The sequence below is a fragment of the Chenopodium album genome, chromosome 4 (genome assembly GCF_948465745.1).
Source record: "Chenopodium album chromosome 4, dcCheAlbu1.1, whole genome shotgun sequence".
Classification (NCBI taxonomy): Eukaryota; Viridiplantae; Streptophyta; class Magnoliopsida; order Caryophyllales; family Amaranthaceae; genus Chenopodium; species Chenopodium album.
In genome coordinates, this window is record NC_137837.1 from 56,349,951 (window position 1) to 56,366,708 (window position 16,758).

Below are 16,758 nucleotides of genomic sequence, written 5' to 3' on the forward strand. Positions count from 1 at the left end.
TCTGAGCATATTTCTTCCCTCTTGCTTAGTCAATATAGCTCATCTTGATCTCTTTGCAAAGACAACTCCTAGGTACCTACAAGAGCAAACAAAGGAAAGGAGTAAAAGGGGAAAAGGGCCAAATAAAAGGAAAACACGAAAAACACAAAGAAAGAAATAAAGAAAGGAACTAAAGGAAAAAGGACCAAAAATAAGATAAGAAAGCATGAAAAAGGGATGAAATCATCCTAAAATACTACCCTATGAGTGCCATAAATGACAATCATCAAATTCCCCCAAGCTAGACTTTTGCTCGTCCCAAGCAAAACAAAGGCTAAAAAGGAAAAAGAAGGGCTTATTCAAAATAAAAAGAAATAGAAGGAGGTAAGAATATACCCTAACTCACTTTCATAGAAATCACGAACAATTTTAGCAACAAAAGACAAGCCATTTAAACCCCTAGATCGCCCTAGAGGACGGAGGACAAGTGATGCTCTCGTATAGATTTCCTAGAGATAACCTATAACTCTTATTAAGCAAAATAAAAGAAGCAAAAATGAGGCAAAATACAAGAATCAAAAGCAAAGTTTGAAAAACAAAAATTAATCAAAAATCTTTGTGAAATGGACTTTACAAAGTTACTATAATTATAATGAATGACTACCTTTTTAAAGTTAATCATGGTATGCACGTTATAAGATACCTAAGGTTGATTGAAACATAAATATGCTAAGCATAGGAACTAGTTATCGCACTCCACTTTCATCCCAAATGATCTTACCGCGTTCCCCTACTAATCTCATATATCCCCTTAGTGAGCGTCTCATAGATTCCGCGAAGAAACCGGAAAAAGATCAAATTTTTGGCTACTCGACATCTTGACTTCGCATCCCCTTTCCTTAGGCTAAAACCCATGATTCCTTCCACCGATGAATGACTCAAACCCTAGGTCAAAAGGTCTTCCCAAAGGTTGTAACGTAAGGCAAAAGGGTTAAGGTAGGCTAAATTTAAAATTTGGTGGTTAACCTAAATTGTGAAGCAAAGATTTTGCATTTCTTTACACAATAACTAAGAAATCACCAAACAAAAATACCAACACTCCCAAGCTTATTCAAAGCTAGGATCAAAAACATATATACAAAAAACGTGAGAACGCTTCCCCTCCCCCCCAAGCTTAAATGGAGCATTGTCATCAATGCTCAAAAAGGAAGAGTACTCACATAATTTTTTTTTTTGTTTTGCATTTTTGCAATTTTCACTTTGTTTTATTTTTTTATTTTATGTTTTGTTTGTTTCCTCTTTTGTTTTCTTTCTTTAGTAGTGCTTGTCCTAGCCTCTTTTAACTTTGGACAACTTTTATTTTCAAACTTGCATTTATTTTGTCCTTGCCTTTTTGATTGGGACGACTTTTTACTAGACATTTGCCATTATTCACAATGTATATACAACACAAACTTGCTCATAGACCACAATCTCCATCAACAATGACCATTACTTCACAAAAACCAAAAATGAAAATGAAAATGAAATAAAAGGCTCAAGATCTAAAGATGTGGCTTGAAAAGAAGGGAAAAAGGCTCAAAGGGTTAGCAAGTAGGCAAATGTATCCCAAAAACCAAAAGTCAAAAAATGGACACTATCCTAGAAAAAGGAAAAATACTTCCCCGAAAAGATGTGTTTGTCCTCCCTAGGTGGTTCGGTCTCGTTCTTAGGAATCATCCGTTAAGATTTTAGATTAGGTTTAAGAAAGTCAAGGATCCACGTCGCTCATGCAAGAATATGTTGAAAGCTTGAAAAAGTATGAATCTCACATGGTTGTAGCCAAAACTCACTAAGGTTGTCAAGTCAAAGATAAGGAGCAACTACCAACATGCCACAAACAAGTAGAATCCGGCTTCATGATCCCACTTGTTCTAACCAACTACCTTAGCATGCTTTATCCTAGAATCAACCAAACGTATTCTCAAACCGTGCATAACATGACCACCTAGTAAGAATATTATTCAAAAGCAAGAGACCATTGTTTACAAGTCCAAGTCAAAATAGAAAGAGTGAAGAATAAAGCCTCAAAAACCTATGTACAAAACCAAGAACAAAAAGAAAAGAAAAGAAAAGAGAATAAAAGATGGAAAGTAAAGATAAAGGAAGTAGGAGAACAAAGAAAAGGACAAAGATGCAATCATAACACATATTTCCCAATCGACATACAAGTGGTCAAATGGCCACATCGCCAAAGACCCCAAACACACTAGGTGTTATAATCATACATCCTTAAACCGTTCAACTCCCCTAAAACTAATCCTAATCTAAGCAACCAAGAAAAGTAAAGGAATAAAAGTAAAAAGATAAAACTAGAAAGGTCTCACCAAGCATCGAAGCTATGCTACAATAACCAAGGGGCAAGAACGACCCCCTTTAAGAAGCTTCGAAGACCAAAGCATAAGCTACGAGCAAGGTGAGAAAAAGAAATTGTTAGTAACTTCCGAACAAAAGCAAACAAAAGAAAGCTTACTCGAAAACTATGTACAAAAACCTAAAGAAACCACCATCATCATCATGATAAAAAGAAACCTCAAAACATCATCATCATCAGAATCAAGACAACAAGACTAACATCATATAGAAAAACAGAAAAGAAAAGAGCGCGTGGTCCTTGCTCTAGCGCGTGAGCTCGAGTAGCCATGGCAGTAGGAACACGAACTCAATCTTCCTCGAAAACTGTTCAAAATAAACAGAAATACACTCAGAAACATAGGAATGTGAAGAAAAACAAGGAAAAAGGCAACAATTGTGCTTCAATGGAGGATGGATGCGTAGACCCAGAAATTGAAAAATTCATGGAGGATCAAATTTTATCACCTGAAGCATCGATGGAGGTTTTGGAACAGCGGGAAATGGTTAGACAGACATTTTTAGACTGGGTTAGTGCAATTAAAGCTAGCTCAAAGATCAAATTGAACATGCAAGGTAACCCAGACTTGCAACCCTCTGTTTTTCATGCAAAATCTGTCTCTAAGAATTTTCAAATTAATTTTGATGATGAAGTTGAGTTGCATAATGATAAAATTGTTGAGAATAATGCTGTTGATGTTAATTAAAATGTTAATAGCATTAAAATTGATATGGATGATATTCAAGAAGAAATTGATTTCTGGAATTCATCGATTGTTTGCTATATTTATGGGGCAAATCCTCCAAATTCTGTGGTGGAAGGTTTTTTCAGACGAATTTCGAGAAATTTGGGGGTTGATAAAGTAGCCATAAAAGTTAAGGGTATTTTCATAATGAGATTCGTAACAATGGAAAACAAGGATAAGGTTCTACTTGGGCCTAGAATTTTCTTCGATAACAAACCAGTGTTCTTTAAACCTTGGGACCCAGATATGATAATCTTACATAAGGAATTCAAGATTATCCCAGTTTGGATTCAGATACTGAATTTGGATTTGAAATATTGGTGGGAGAAATCCTTGAGGAAGATTGTTGGTAATGTGGGTAACTGGGTGAAGATGGATCAAGCCACTACTAAGAGAGAAAAATTGCAATATGCTAGGTTATGCTTGAAGTGGGGGCAGATCAGTCATTACCAAATAGCATAAGCTTTGTGAATGAGAGAGACTATGTAGTGGTGATTAATCTGAAGTATGAATGGAGGCCAGTTTTGTGTACCTTGTGAAAGAAACTAGGGCATACAGCTGAGGTCTGTAAAGGTAAGAAAAAGAGAGTATGGGTTCCTAAGGATAAGAAGAAGAATATGGAGCCAAATACAAAGGCAGGTAAACCAGCTATTGAGGGGGTCACTTCAGGAGAACGGGAACAGGGCAAAGAAGTAGAGTTCCAAGAAGTGATAAAATCTGCAAAGAAGTCATAGGAATTTGCTTCAAAAATAGTTATTAGGAATACTTTTGCTGCTCTAGAGAATTGTGATGATAGTAGGATAAAGGACAAAATTGATGATGCATGAAAGACCTTTGTTGCAGAGGTTGGAATGACCTCTGACAACAATGGATAGAATTGTAGCTTGGATTGTAAGGGGAGCCAACTTGACCAGTAAGCATAAAAAGATTAAGCAATTTTTTGTTGCTCAAAACTGTGGTTTAGATGGGCTCTTGGAGACAAAAGTGAAGTCTAAGAACATCGGAAACTTGTATTTGGGGGTTTTTCATGGCTGGAACTTCACTTGTAATAATAGTGCTGTAGATAAAGGGAGGATAGTGGTTGCTTGGAAATCTCACTCTTTTGATGTGGACATTATAATGTGTTCTAGTCAGCTTATTCACTGTATGGTGAATCCTAAAGGGATGTCTAAAGGTTTCTACAGTACCTTTATATATGCCTATAACACTAAAGCTAAAAGAGATGTGTTATGGAATGATCTCAGAATGCTAAGTGGGAAGATTGATGAGGCATGGATTGTTTTGGGAGATTTTAATTGTGTCCTGGAAGTGGATGAGAGAATTGGGGCTGCTGTAACTATGAATGAGATAGCAGAGTTCAGAAATTGTGTTGATGACTGTAATTTGTATGATATGAAGTATGGGGGCAATCACTTTACCTGGAATAATAAACAGGAAGGAACAACAAGAGTTTTTTCCAAAATTGACAGGGGTATGGTGAATGACAGGTGGACTGATATGTTCAAGCATGCTGAAATGTATTACCATAATGAAGGTGATTTTGATCATTGTCCTGGAGTAGTTTCTGTCTTCCTAGATCAAAGAGAGGGTAAGAAACCTTTTAGATACTTTAATTTGTGGAGTAGAAAACATGATTTCAAGGATAATGTGAAGCAAGTATGGAAGAATGAGTTTAAAGGCACTATGATGTATGGTGTAGTTCAGAAACTTAAACAAGTAAAGAAGATGCTTGTGGATAAAAATATGAATGGTGGTCTGAATGTAGAAATCCAGTATTATGTGGCTAAAATTAAGCTTGAGAAGTGTCAGTCAGAACTTCATAAAGATCCAAGGAATTTGGATCTAAGGGAAAAGGAGATGATAGCCAGAGATATAATGATTATAGCTCAAGATGACTATAACTCCTATTTGAGACAGAAGGCAAAAGTTGACTGGATCGTTACAAGAGATCAGAACACAAGATTATTTCATAGATCTTTGAAGAAAAGACAGATTCAGAATAGGATTTACAGTATTCAGGATATGAATGGGGACAGGTTAGAAGATATCCCTAAAGCATTTCTTGAGTATTATGAATTCTTGTTGGGCACAGCAGCTGAAACAAGGAAGATATTTAATGATCATATTGTTAAACAAGGCCCTTTAATAACTAAGGAGCATCATACTATGCTTTATACTCCATTGAACAAGGAGGAGGTGAAAGCAGCTATGTTTGACATTGATGAGAACAAAGCCCCGGGGCCAGATGGTTTTGGGAGCAATTTTTTAAAAGAATGCTGGGACATAGTGGACTCTGATATTTGCAAAGCTGTTTTGAATTTTTTGGAGACAGGGAAGCTTCTGAAGGAGATCAATACTACCTCTATTACTTTGATTCCTAAGACTAAATGTCCTATGAATGTCAAGGAATGCAGACCAATTGCTTGCTGTAATTTGGTCTATAAATGCATAGCAAAAGTCTTGTGTGAGAGATTGAAGAAAGTGCTACCTGAGATTATAGCTAAGAATAAAAGTGCCTTTGTACACAGTAGATATATAGTGCACAACATTATGATTTGTCAAGATCTTGTGAGAAAATACAGCAGGACAGCTACCTCTCCTAGTTGTCTTATCAAACTAGATCTCATGAAAGCTTATGATACTGTAGAATGGGATTTTCTGGAAGAAATGATGATAGCTTTACAGTTTCCTGCTCATTTCATTAAGTTCATCATGGTTTGTGTCAGGTCCCCAAGGTTTTCTTTGATGATTAATGGGTCCCTGCATGGTTTCTTTGGTTCAAAAAGAGGTTTGAGACAGGGTGACCCCCTGTCACCTCTGCTGTTTGTGCTTTGTGTTGAGTATCTCTCTAGAATTTTGAGAGTTGTCAGTAATAATCCTGGGTTTCACTTTCACCCAAGATGCAAATCTGTGGGTTTGACCCATTTATGCTTTGCTGATGACTTGATTCTTTGTTGTAAAGGTGATGTGCCTTATGTGAAACTGATGATGAAAGGATTCAAAGCTTTCTCTAATGCTACTGGGTTAAAAGCAAGTGCAGAGAAGACTAATGTGTATTGTGCTGGTGTTCAGAGTGAAACTGTGAAGAAGATTCTGGACATGACTGAGTTTAAGGAAGGTAAACTTCCTTTTAGATACTTGGGTGTGCCTATTTGTTCTAAGAGACTGTCTGCTGTGGACTGTGATCATTTGATTGAGAAAATGTATGCAAGGATTAAGATTTGGAGCTCAAGGAACATGTCTTTTGCTTCCAGATTAGTGCTTATTAACTCTGTATTAATGAGTATTCACTCATATTGGGCTCAAATTATGATCCCGCCTAAGGCTATTTTTACAAAAATTAATGCCATTTGTAGAAATTTCCTTTGGCATGGCAGTTTACAGAATAAACCTGCTTACATAGCCTGGAAAAATGTTTGTAAGCTGAAGAGTGAAGGTGGTTTGGGTGTTAGAGATGTTGAAACTTGGAATAAAGCTGCTATTGGGAAACATGTTTGGGCAATTGCTCAAAACAAAGAGAATTTGTGGGTTAGATGGGTGAATAGTGTCTATATAAAAGGAAGCAACTGGGTGGATTATCAGCCTGCTGCTGATACAAGCAAGTATTGGAAGAAGATTTGTGAAGTGAAGCAATCCTTAAGTAGTGTATATGATATGAGGATGAGTGGGCAGGTTCCTTACAAAATAAGCAAAACTTATGCTCTTATGAAACCAGTTGAGGAAAGAGAAAGATGGAGTAAGTTGGTCTGGGAAAGATGGGCTATTCCAAAGCACCAGTTTATCTCTTGGTTGGCTACACAAGGTAGACTGGTAACAAGGGACAGGCTGGTCAAGTCTGGGGCTAGCAATGTGACTAAATGCTTACTTTGTGGAGATCATGCAGAGGGCCATGAACATCTGTTTTTTAGATGCAGTACAGCACAAAGGTTCTGCAGGAGGTGGCTTCTGTCTTAACTGGAAAAGAGGTCTGTAAGACTCTTAATGCAGCTAGAAGAAGAGATAAAGCTGGAAAGACCAGATTTCAGAAAGGAGTAATCAGAGTGGGGTTGCTAGTAGTGATCTATTGGATCTGGAAGGCAAGAAATACTGCTCTTTGGGATCTAAAGATTCCTTGTATACATGTCATTGTAAATAATATTAAATTTGCTATTAGGACTAGATTTTTAAGTCTGAGTTCTAAATACATAAAAGATGCTGATAGGGATTTTTTAGAGAAGCTTGTATAGTTGGCTTCTGCTAGGGCTGTTTAGGCTTTTGTTAGCCTTTTTGTTTGCTCCCTTTGGGGACTTGGGTGTATAAGTGATGATTTTTCAATCATTAAAATTGCTTAATACCAAAAAAACATTATACAAACTAGACTACCGAGAGCAAAGCAAGACAAATCCATCAAAGCCTTTTCAAACACATCCCCATGAGTCCAAGGTGCCTCCCCCAAAACCTACCCTGAAAACTCCTTTTTGATTTCCCCGCTCACAAAATAAGAGCATCGACCGCGATTATGCTTAAAAACATGCAAAGCAAAAAGGGAGGAAACAAAAAGGGAATGAAACAACCAAGGGGGAAACTATTGGCCACTAGGGCCGACACCACCATCACCCACATCCTAACCTCTGGTAAAATCGGGAGGGAACCCATAACGACCCTTAAAAAGGTCAAGCTGGGATGTGGACATTTGGTCAAATCTCTCAGGCTGCATATAGAGCTCAGGGTGAGTGGGGTGAACATAGTAGTAGTCGGGGTCACCCCGATAATCACTCCCCCCCGAAACCCGGTAGTCATAATGAACGGAATCATCTAAGAAGTCACGCTTTGGCTCATTGGGGTGAGTAACCCTGGGCCAATAGGGGTACGTGGGGAGGTTGTCACCACCTCAAGATGGCACATGACCATGTTGGGGCGGAACATATGGGTAGTTCACCGGAGGAGTGACCTTTCCCCTACGCACACTAGCATCATATAGGGCGCTAGTTTGAAAAGACAAGGTTTTATGGTTGGAATACATAACTTGCATGCTCAATTTCATACGCTCCACATGCTCACGCATAGCCTCCATCTCACGGAGATAGGCATATCCTTGGTAGTCCTGTTGTTGATGTTGTTTTTTTCTTCTTCTTCTTTGCTGCGGTTGTTGTTATTGTTCATGTTGAAATTGTTTTTGTTGTTGTTGTAGTTCTTCTTCTTCTTCTTATTCATCTCCACCTTCTCTTTCTCCACCTTCTCCATCATCATCATCATCATCGTCACCATCATTCACATTATCATCATCCTCCTCCATATCATCCTCAACTCTCCCATTGTCCATATATAGGAATCATCCAAACAATCCTATCCTCTCGAGTAATGGAGGTGGCAACCGGGTTTGGGAGTAAACAATGGTGCCCATTACGCACTAGCCAAGAATAAACACCGTCTCTCTTAGTTCTAGTAATGAAGCGCAAAGTGTTAAGTTGCTTCAAATCTAGATACATGTCTTTACTCCCTCCAACCGGAGTGCAAGACCCCAAGAAACGCTCTTGCTTGAAATAATGCACCAATCTAGTAATCATACCACCACAATGTATCTCACCCGTCTTCTTCCCATTGATGATTACTTGACAACAACTCATTAAAATATACCAAAAATTCAACCTCGGCCCCAAATCCGGCCTTGTTGCCATCCAAAGAACTAAGATCTCCTACCTCGAAAGCTTCCCAAGATCTTGCTTATTAAACACGGCATAGCGAAGAATCCGATGAAGAATTCTAAGAGTCGGGTAAATGATCTTGCTAGCAAGCGAATTCTTAGAGTCAAACACCTTCTTTTTAGCAATGGCTCTCCACCATGCAACCTCATTGTAATCGGACTTGAGAAGGGCAACCAAGGGCTCATAGATATCGGTATTAGGGTTAAAGCCAAGGGCTTTATTGAATTCGGCAAGGTTCATGGTATGCTTGGAATTGAATAGTTGGAAAGAGATGATATAGTCGGTATCCCCCGCCCTATTATACTCAAAGGTGAAGAAAAACTCAATGCACGGTTTCAAATAGGTTCGCGGAGATGACCTCACAAACTCATCCAAACCAAGGTTACGGAGTAAGATGTCAAGATCGGCATCAACTCCTAATTTGACCATATCATCGGGAAGATAGTTGCGGGTAGGTCTAAATTTCCAGGATTTCATCTTGAGTAGTTTGGTTGTGAAGAGGTTCGGTGTTTGAAGGTAGGCTACGAGAGGATTGGCCTTGGGTGGATTGGCAGGGGGATTGTTTTGAACTTTTCTTGATACTCTTAACCTTTCGCAACAAATCCATAGTCACAAGCTAAACCAACACAAGAAACTACTCAATCACCCAAAATCAACACCAACACTACCACCAATTTCCCAAACCACCTTCACAATACCACCCAAAACCACCACAAACTACAAAGTACCTGTTACAAGCAACAAAACAACCAAAAATCCAAACAAGAACCAACAACATTAACAATCCATCACAAAAATAAACACAAATCAATCAGAATAATTCCAAAATCACAATACAAACTACCATAAACATCATAGTCATGCTTAATCAAGGCAAACCAAAACCAATTTATAATAATCAATTAAAAATGAGAAAAATAAAACAAAGGTTAGAAGTATACCAAGAGAAGAGACTCAAACTAAGCTTTAAAACCCGTCTAGGACTCGAATTTCCCGAAAAACCACGAGAAAAGAGACTAATCTTGATGAACATGGAGTATGAAGGAAATTGTGATGGAAAATTGAGTGAAAAACAAGGATGAATTTGAGTGAATTTGTGTGAGAAAGATGATTTGGGGGTTAGGGTTTGAGAGGAGGAAATTGAAAAATAAAGGGGAAATTGAAAAATAAGAGAGGAGAGAGAGAGAAGCAAAATGGGCTCATTAGTAACCTAGCTAGCCGCGCCCTCTCCTGACTTCCCTGCGCCCGCGGGGAATCGCCTGCTCCTGCGGAGAAACCGCGGAGAGGCCGCGGGTCCTTACTGGAAAAATCCATCGATTTTAACTTAAACTGATGCTTTGCCCTCTCTAGAAGGGTCGCGCCCTCTCCAAAGTTGTCGCGCCCGCGGGGAGCCTGTGGGGCAACCGCGGAGAGTTCCTGATCCCTTTTTTGACAAAATGCACCGCGCCCTCTCCAATACTCCCTGCGTCCTCTCTGAGAAACTCGCTCTCGAGGGGAGACCGGGAGAAGTTCCTGATCAGATTTTTCCTTTTTTAAAGCAAGGGCACCCGAGGCCTCTCCATTCCCGCGGGGTGCCCTTTCCCCTGCACTCCAAATTCTCCTTTTTCCATCCTCATCAAACACATTAAGTCCATAGTTAATGAATGAAGGCAACCTACAAAACAAACAAAAAACACAAGGAAAGGTAAGAGAAAAAATCAACAAAGAAAAATTAAAGAAAGGAAAGAAAACAGAGTAAAGGTGAGAATCCGGGTTGCCTCCCGTAAGCGCTTTTGTTTAACGTTTTTAGCTCGACGTTTACCACCCATTCAAGGTGGCTTAAAAAGAACCATTTTATGAATAAGACCAACAAACACTCCATCATAGTATCTCTTGAGCCGAGGACCATTAACCTTAAAAGAAGATGAGGAATCCAAAGGAGAAATCTCCACGGCACCATTAGCAAAAACATCTTTCACCAAGAAAGGGCCACTCCATCTTGACATGATCTTTCCGGGAAAAAACTTCATTCATGAATTGTAGAGGAGGACTTTATCACTAACACAAAACTCTTTTTTCTCAATAAGCTTATCATGAGCTTCCTTGGAATGAGCTTTGTAGGTGCTAGCACAATCATAAGCATCAAGTCTAAGCTCCTCTAGCTCATGAAGATCCAACCACCTTTTCTCCCCTGCACTTTCTAAATCAAAGTTTATCTTCTTGATTGCCCACAAAGCACGGTGTTCAAGCTCCACCGGGAGATGGCATGATTTGCCATAGACTAGGCGATATGGAAAGGTGCCAATAGGTGTCTTGAAAGCCCGTTCTATAGGCACAAAGGGCATCATCTAACTTGTCCGACCAATCCTTTCCATTCCTTGCAACCGTCTGCTCTAGAATAAGCTTTATTTGACGATTGGAGACCTTGACTTGGCCACTCGTTTGCGAATGATATGGAAGCCAAAACCATTGATGAACCCCATGTTTCCTCAACATCTTTTGGAAAGCATTCTGAACAAAATGAGAACCGTTATCGCTTATCACAACCTTAGGAATACCAAACCTTGGGAAGATGATTTTTTTGAACAACTTCAACACTACTCTATGGTCATTTGTTGGGGAAGCAATGGCGTCAACCCACTTAGAAACATAGTCCACGGCAACAAGTATGAATTGATTCCCATACGAAGATGGGAATGGTCCCATGAAGTCAATCCCCCATACATCGAACACCTCCAACTCAAGAATAGGTTATTGAGGCATCTCATTCCGCTTGGAGATATTCCTAACTCTTTGACATCGGTCACATGACTTAACAAAGCCCCATAAATCCTTGAATAGATGTGGCCACCACAAACCACATTGAAGAACCTTAGTAGCGGTTTTGGAAACACCCATATGACCACCACTAGGATCCGATTGGCACATCTTTAGAACACTAGGCACCTCTTCATTCGGAACACAATGCCTAAGAAAGCCGTCAAACCCTCGTTTATACAAAATGGGATCATCCCACAAGTAATGTCTTGCCTCCCTCTTGAGTTTCTTTCGTTTGTCCTTAGAGAAAAAAGGTGGAAACTCCCTACATGCTAGAAAGTTCACAAAGTCGGCATACCATGGGAGCTCCTTAACTTTAAAGGCATACAAGACATCATCAAGCATTCGATCTTCAATTGGTAAACCATTATCATGAATTTGATCATCTTCAAGGCGAGAAAGATGGTCCGCCACAACATTTTCCGCACCATTCTTATCCCTAATCTCTATTTCAAAAGTTTGTAATTCAAGCACCCAACGAATCAACCTTGGCTTGGACTCTTTCTTGGCAAAGAGATACTTGAGAGCCGCATGATCCGTGAAGACAATGGTCTTGGAACCTAACAAATAACACCGGAATTTCTCAAAAGAGTGAACAATGGCAAAGAATTCTTTTTCCGTTCTTGTGTAATTCTTTTGAGCCCCATTAGTGTCTTGGACATATAGTAAATCACATGTAGATTTTTGTCCACATGTTGTAAAAAAAAACATCCAATTGCCCAATCACTAGCATCACACATCAATTCAAAGGGTAGATCCCATCTTTGGGCTTGAACAATGGGGGTAGAGATTAGGGCCTTCTTCAACCTATTAAATGCCTCCAAGCATTTACCATAAAAAAAAAATTCAACATCTTTTTGAAGAATATCATTTAGGGGCTTGGAGATGAGTGAGAAACCCTTGATGAATCTTCTATTGAAGCCCGCATGTCCCAAAAATGATCTCACTCCCTTGACATTCACCAGAGGTGGAAGCTTCTCAATAAGCTCGATCTTGTCCTTATCCACCTGTATTCCTTTATGAGAGATCTTGTGTCCAAGCACTATTCCTTCCTCCACCATGAAGTGACACTTCTCCCAATTCAAGACAAGATTAACCTTCACACACCGTGCCAAACATTTCTCAAGATTCACAAGGCACTCTTCAAATGAAACCCCACCTACGGAGAAGTCATCCATAAACACCTCCATTTCTTCTTCCAACATATCTCCAAAAATGCTCATCATGCACCTTTCAAAAGTTGCGGGGGCATGACAAAGGCCAAAGGGCATTCTCCTATAAGCAAAGATCCCATAGGGGCATGTAAATGTTGTCTTCTCTTGATCATCAATGAGGATTTGGATTTGAAAGTGATCCTTCTTGATAGCCATCAAGGAAGCAATAGAACTTGTGCCTTGTTAGTTTCTCTAACTTTTGATCAATGAATTGAAGGGGAAAGTGATCCTTCTTGATAGATGTATTTAGACGTCTATAGTCTATACACATCCTCCAACCGGTGACCGTCCTAGTGGGAATGAGCTCACCTCTCTCATTCTTGACTACGGTCATACCCTCCTTCTTAGAAACGACATGAACGGGAGAGACCCAACTAGAGATTGAGATGGGGAATATGATTCCCGCATACAAAAGCCTAGTGATCTCTTTTTTTCACCACCTCTCCCATTTGTGGATGTATCTTTCTTTGTCGTTCATTAGAAGGAAGGGTGCCTTCCTCAAGCGTTATGTGGTCTGTACACAAAGCGGGGCTTATACCCTTAAGATCATCAATAGTATAGCCCAAAGCACCTTATTGCTTTATCAGGACGCAACATAACGCTTGAGCTTGGCTTTCACTCAAAGATGCACTAACAATTACGGGGTAAGTGGAGTTTAGGCCTAAGAATTCATACCTAAGGTGTGATGGTAGAGGTTTAAGCTCTACCTTAGGCACTTACCTTCTTTTGTTGCGGCCACTTGAAAAGCTTCTTGGCTTGAGATCTTCAAGCACATTTATTCATCCACTTCCTCCATGCTTCCATTAAGCAATTCCTCATACAATGTCATCTCCTTGCATGGCGCACCTACATTATCTTTGTTCAACAAAACATTCTGAAGAGCATCGTTAGAGGTGAGCAAGTGCTCATGCATAGAAGACACAACATGATCAAGAGAGTCAATCATCATGCAATTTTCTAGAGTAGAACATGGATATTTCATGCTTTCATTCAAATCGAATTCTATGACCTCATCTCCTACCTTAAGAGAAATCTTTGCACTCTTGACATCTATCATAGCACCCGAGGTAGCAAGAGAGGGTCTACCTAGAATGATAGGAATGGTAGCATCTTCTTCCATTTCTAGAACAACAAAATCCACTGGGATCACAAACTTCCCAACCCTTAATGGAACATCTTCTACTTTACCTTTTGGAAACTTGATTGACCTATCGGATAGTTTTAAGGTAATGTTGGAAGGTAAGAGTTCCCCTAGATCAAGTCTTTGATAAATGGCATTGGGCTTACACTAGCTCCTAAGTCACATAGGGCATTATCAATTTGCATCTTGTTAATAGCACAAGGGATGGAGAAGTTTCCGGGGTCTTTCAACTTGGTGGCATTTTGTTCATGATGATCGCACTACAATTCTCAGTCAAGTTGATATTCTCCACAACATCACAAGTCCTTTTCCACTCAAAATGTATTTGAGAAATTTGGCATATTTAGGCATTTGGTTGATCACATCGATGAAAGGTAGAGAAAGGTGAAGTTGTTTTAGCATATCAATAAATCTCCCAAATTTCTCATCCAATTTGTGTCTCATGAATTTTTGGGGATAAGGGAGCTTGGGTTTCACAATCTCTTTCTCTACTCTCACCTCTCTAGGTGTCTCAACAACAACCTCATCTAAAGATGCTCTATCTCCCTTATTCTCAACCAAAGCTTCCTTAGGGACCTCCTTGTCTTCACTATTCCTAGGGAATCTCTCCTCAAGAACCTTACCACTCCTTGTAACAATAGCATTCATGAGTTTCTTGGAATCTAGGCCTTGGTAAGGTAAAGAAGAAGGGCTTTCTTGGTCTTTCAAAGCATTAGCAAGTTGAGAAATTTGGTTTTTGAGAATTTTGTTGTGGGTCATCATCTCATTGAATTTCTTGTCACTAACGGCCATGTATGTGTTCAACAACTTAGTTTGATTTTCAATTATTTCCTCCAAATTAGTCCTAGAAGAAGAAGAAGTTTGTGAACAGGAATTTTCACCTTGAGTCTTTGGAACAAATCCGGGTGGGGGACCATTTTGAGAATTATTTTGAAAATTTCTCCTACCTTGAATTGTTCCAATTACCCCTATTTTGATTTTAACCATAACCTTTATTATGGTTACCACTACCTTGGTTATGATTTCCATAACTTTGGTTTTGATTACCATAATTTTGGTTTTGATTTTGACTACGAACATTGATTGTTATAGTTACCACGAGAACCTTGGTTCCTTTGATTCCTATAACCACCACCTTGGTTATAGTTGTCAAAATTACCTTGGTTTTGGTAATTCCTATTCCATTGACCTCTTTTATTATCAAACCTTTGCACATAATAATTTGACACATAGTTAACATGCTCACTCTCATTGTTATCCAAATCATCACCACATTCCGGAGAAACATGAGGGCAATTACAAGAGTCATGATCATAATATCCACATGCATCAAAAAACAAGCAACCACTAGGCATATTATTTGAGCAGGGAGGGGGTTGAGAGTTAGAAAGAGTACCTCTCCCCTTAAATTGGGAGGGAAGATTCGAAGCTTGAAAAGAAGAGGAGCTTTCCAACTTGGCCTTGATTGCGGTCATTTCTTTCCCCAAGTTTGTCATTTGTGAGGATAGGTTGTTGATCGCATTTAGATGGTCTATAGAGTACACCAAAGAGCCATTCTTGCTAGTTGAATCCCTCTCACCATCTTGCCAATCTCTATAGTACTTCCCACATCCTCAATAATGTCCACCACTTCTTCTTCCGTCCTATTCATTATGGGACCTCCGACTCCCCCATCAAGGCATGATTTTCCTTGAGGACTTAGGCCTCCATAGAAAATTTAAATGACTTGATAGGTTGGATTTCCGTGGAGGGGACACTCCCTTTGGTACTCTTTATACCTATCCCATGCTTCGTAAAGGCTTTCATTAGGTCTTTGCTTCAACCCTTAAATCAAAGCTCTAGCCTACGCCGTTTTCTTTTGTGGGTATAACCGGGACAAGAATTCCTTGGTGACTTCGTCCCATGTTCTTAGGGAGTTTGGCTTTACCTCCTTATCCAACCATTCCAAGGCCCGGCTTATTCTAGAGAAAAAGGAAACAAATTTAGCCGGATGAACTCGTGAGAAACTCCGTTTACTTTGATAGTGTTGCAATACTTTTCGAACTCCTTGAGATTGTTCAACGGACTCTCATTCTTAGCTCCTCTATATTGTCTCCTCTCGATCAAAGTGATCATAGCCGGTCTAATTTCAAAATCATTCGCCGGTGTTGTAGGTGGAGCAATTCCACTCTCAAATTTGTACGCACCGGGAATTCCTAAATTTTTCAAAGCAACTCTTGGTTGTTATCCCATGCTTAGTTCTTCTACAAATCCTTCTTCGCTTAAGGAACTAAACTCCAAAGATCGACTAGCAATTCTTCTCCTTGAGAGAGTCCTTTCGATTTCCAGGTCAAAAGGCACAATGGATCGATCACGAGCTATATGCATGTAAAACTAAATGAAAATATTAGTAACACGGCTACAAATGTAGCCTTAAGAAACAAAATCTTTTTGTATTTTTCAATTAAAGTGAAATAGACTCAACAACTAAAGCTAAGCACCAATATCACACCCCGGCAACGGCGCCATTTTGATAGAGGAATAAGCGTGTCGTCAATTGTCTATCCCAAAATCAAACACAATTTATAACATCCTAAACAAACCTAATACAAGTATAAGGCAAGTATCGGGTCAAACCCAAAGGAGTGAGTCGGTATTAACTATAACCTAAGTCAAGCTACTTCGAATATTGTAGGGAGAAAATGGTTGGCACTATGGTAACAAAGCTAGATTAATCAAGTAATTCAAGAAACTAAACACTAGGGATATAGGTTCCACATGCAAGTTCAATAATCATGCTAATTGATAATTCATTCAATTGATTCAAG